Below are 4,571 nucleotides of genomic sequence, written 5' to 3' on the forward strand. Positions count from 1 at the left end.
GACTTACTTCTTTAAAGAGCCTAATAGATTTTCTTTAGCTTGAGGCAGAGCAAACCTCTGCTGGATTGAAATAATGTAGAAGTATTAGAAAAGATTGGTGCTGGGAATTTTTTTCCCCTCTTCCCCTTGCTGCACGATAGGAAGAAAATATATGACCCAAATCTGCCAAGCACTTTCAAAGGGAAGGAAGAAACACATGTGGAAAAGCATTAGAAGGCCACCCATCTCCCTTTAATTATAATGGGAATGCCACCATTGCTAAATGAATAGAAAATAAACGGAATAAGTATTAAATTATTATGGTTTCCCTCACATATTTCTTTTCATGTATTCAGCAGCAGATAGTTTTACAACATAAATAAATCTTTTCAGATGTAAACAAGTCTGCAGCACGGCGCTGGGGCCGGCGGAGGGTGCGCGGCAAACCGCGATCTCCAGCACCCCCTGCAGCAGCCGGGCCACAGGACGGGCTGCGTCCCGGCAGGGCTCCAGTCCAGCCCGGCGGCGGGACCTTCCCGACATTTAAAACGCTGAAATGCACTTACATGCAGGGTTTCGTACTACCGGTTTCTCCCCGTGTCTTGGTCTCAGCCCTGCACAGAAGGAAAACTTGTTTTGGGATCACGAAGGTTTGGGAAATGCGCTTTCTGCGGGAGCCCTCGCTCCCCGCGGGGCCATTCTGCTCCCAGGCTCAGCGGAAGGGGCCGTAACTCTGCGGGGAGAGGGAAGGTTTGCAAATCCCTGCTATTTAGGAAGAAAAAAATAATGATCTAGATTTTTTAAGAAACCTGAATCTCTTCCTGAGGCTCGATGTAGATTGCCACATTGCTTTCCATTGATCTGCCTTCTCCCTGCACTAGAGACACATTCCAGCCCAGCCCTGACTGGCTCTATAGGGTGGACCAAAATAATACAATTACACTCTTAAATTCTTGAATTTTCCAATTTAGTCCTTGATATGCTGACCAAATAGCTTTCCATTTCATCTCCACAGATCCAGCACGAACCTGCTTACCTATTGAAATGCAGTAAGAGCATAAGACAGGGATCCTATCCCTTTAAATTCACTAAAATGAGTTAGAAGCCTAGTTCCCATCGTCAGCTACACAGCATCAGGTACCCTGTGCAGGGAAACGTCAGTGTGGGGACTGTTCCAGCTGCAAAATCTATAACCCAGTAAGAGTACAGAGCTGCACTGCTTTGTACCCCCAGGGCTCTGTCTCACCCTGTTGCCCATCACAGATACTCCCCAGTTTGGTTTGACCCCTCTAGAAGAAGGAGGGGTCAAACCCTGATTGCAGAGCTGTTGGCTGCCAGTGAGCCTCTTTACTTTGCTGAAGTATAAACATGAACTTCAACATATTTGCCTCAGAATCAGGATGGTCTGAGCCTGTTTTTTGCTAACACAAGAGAAAAGAAAATTTACAAATTGTTCTTTTCTTTGCCAGACTGCTTCCCAGACAGGTTTTGAGCAGAGCTACTTTGACACATCCCCACAGGCCTCTCTGGTGACAATTATGCAACAGATCCCTCTCATGTGGGGCATTTCACACCACTCAAATGTGCATCTGGGAAGAGATCTGTTTATATTATATTTATATCCTTCTTTGCATCCCTGAGCTGCAGAGTGCTGCATGCCCCTCTCCAGCTGCCCACAGTCTCCAGCCCTTCCCTCCTGTCCCTTCTGTTGAGCACCTAGTGTGACTTTTCTCCTCTGCCCTGTCCCCTTGTCAAGTCACCCTCCTGCAGAGCAGCTGCTGTTGGAGCAGATGTAAAACGGTTCAGTAACACTTGCTAATATTAGCATTGACACCAGCACATAGAGGAAATAAATTCTTTTCTGGGGGAGAAGCACAAATTACTTAATGCAGCAGATCAGAGCAGCATCTGTAACAATGCTGGAAGAGAGCTGGTTTAATATTTCCTTGAATATAACGCACAAAAAAAAAGGGTCACCTGCCCACCAGCAGCTATGGTACAGCCTGTCCCAGCACACTATGTACAACCTGTGGTGATTCTTTCCCAGCCTTGCAGGATTCTGGTCATTAATCTAGAATCTATTTGTCATTCTATAAAACACTGCTTCCAAGGGCTTTTTCCATGACAATTACAGTTGGCACTAGCAGCATTGGAGAGGAGGCTGAGGCATGTTGAGATGGAGGGACTGCTTGCTGGTGTTTAATCAGGCACAGGTCATGAAGTGGGGTGATAAGCAGCACCCAGGCATGATCAATCTCCTCAATTCACACTCTGGCACAAGCCATGCAAGTCTGGCTGGCTGGTCACTGGGAGGAGCAGAGGGGTTTACAGTGGATAGGGAGCCCAGATGGAGTGTTGGAGTGACTTGAAAAGGTTTCAGTTTCCTCCTCAAGGAAGAGAAGCTTCTTATGGCTATGTGCATTGCTCAGCAGTCAAATCCCACCTGTGCTCTGTACTATGGTGCCTTCAGCTACAAAACCTCCTTTGCCAATGATCCTGGTTCCAGCCCAGACCAAAAAAAAGGGATGCAGGGATGGAGCTGTTGCACAGAGTTCAAGGACTCTGAAACATTTCTGCCTGCAGGAGTGTCCCGTCCTCTGCTGCTCCAGCACAGCTCCTACCCAGACAAATGATTTACTCTGCCCTGAGTGACTTTTCCAAGGCAGGAGTGTGGCCAATGATTAATGATGGCCTTGAGCTGGAGAGGAATCACATCTCATTCCTGTGTTACATGCCAGGTTTTCTGTGTGTACCAGCCCTAGTAAGAGATTTTCACCTGCCTCTGAAATCCCAGGTACAAGAGAAATTTGACATGGATGGGATGACCTAGTATGCAAATGATTATATTCCTGACCTGGAAACTCCTCTTGTTTCTCTTTGTTGTGCATTTGGGATGAAATCAATGAAAGCATTTCAGCAAAGTCAGTACCAGCTGCCCTAGTGGGAAATACCTTCAAAGGGTCCCTTTTGCTGGTGCTGCAAGGCTGAACACAGCCCAGAAAATAAGGAAACACATCAAATTTGGGAACTGCATCCACTGACACCACCAGTAATTGGTCCATTGTCCCTTTGAGGAGTTCTAATGGAAATCTTGGCCGGTGATGGGAGTGTTGATGTGTTAATCACCAGAGCACACACCTGCCTCGATTGCTGGCCAGCTCTGTGGACAATTTCTGGTCAGGTTATAGATTGGTGCACCATGTGCAACACAGAGTAGCATATCCAGGCAGAAAGAAAATAATGAATTCAACACAAAGAATCATGAAACTAAACTGTTTAGATAACCTTAGGCTTTTTCTGCTAAGAAAATCAATATGGTTAGAAGCTGGGAAACTACCCATATTGCCAGCAGAATGAGGGTGCAGAGACACAGAGAAACCAATATGAATGACCAAAACAGTTTAGTTTCCTTTTGTTTTTGCTTATATTAACTTTTTAAAACAGTACTAAGGATTTCACTGTAGTTTACACCTATCTGTTAAGGTACTTTTGCCTGCAAAGTTCAATATTATTTGTATCCAAAATCTTGGTTCTCAGTCTCCTGTATCTGAAATGCTACAGTCCTATGAGTTCCCTTCCCTTTTAATGATATCTGTTATTACCTTATCTGACTTATCTTATCTGAATTATACCTTAACAGAGCTATCTGTTATTCCCTTCCCTTTTAATGATATCTGTTATTACAGCACTGAAAATCTGGCATAGAAAAGACTGTGTCAACTTGCAGTTTCCCAGCGTGGGTAGTTTATTCTCTGTATTCCATTCACACATTTCATGTCCTCACCCGACAGCCAACATGGGTGCTAATTAGCAGTTACACTCCTCCTGGCAGGTTGTGTGGGCACCCTTCAAGTAGAACTTGACATGAATTTAATTCACATCACGGATTAACTGCTTTGTTATTTGCATTGCAAAAACATCATCAAGTCCCAGGTAGGTCTGGGACCCCAAGCCACAGAAGACCGAGAAGGACAGTGTAGAAAATGTAATTAGGTGTGAGGGCATTACTAGGCCTCAAACAACCCTAGCCAGCCTCAGCTGGGACCCATGTCCACACCCTTCCCCTGGGTCTGAGGATTCCACTGAAGCAAAGGCCAGGGGGTTCAACCCTTCCCCAGGCTGTGCTGTGGGTGTATTTGTTCTCAGTCCTGATGCAGAAGCTCTTTTCAGACCTGGCCCAGGGCTGTAGGTAGCATCTTTCCAGCCCTGTCTCATGGATGGTGCTTGGACCAAGGCCACAGCCTTGTTTCTCTTCTTTTGCTGCTGTGTACATTCTTTGCATGGATTCTGGACTTCATGTGCTGCCTTTCTTTATCTGGGATTGTTGATCTGTTGACCTGTTACCTCCAATGTGGGCTTCCTCAGCTCACAGCTTCCCTTCTGTTCCCTTCTGCTCTTGCTGCTCCCTGATAACAAGACAAGAGAAGTGGGGAGGAAGGAGTGATTACAGCAGCTCAGGGAGCACTGGAGGAGCTGCCACTAAAGAGAGAGTGGACAAAGAAGACAACCTATCCTCGTGTGCTGCAGTGAGGAACAGAAGTATTTGGTAGTCTTCAACCCACAGGATGGACAGAAGGAAATTGTGGGACTAC

The sequence above is a fragment of the Vidua macroura genome, chromosome 7, assembly GCF_024509145.1.
Source record: "Vidua macroura isolate BioBank_ID:100142 chromosome 7, ASM2450914v1, whole genome shotgun sequence".
Taxonomy (NCBI): domain Eukaryota; kingdom Metazoa; phylum Chordata; class Aves; order Passeriformes; family Viduidae; genus Vidua; species Vidua macroura.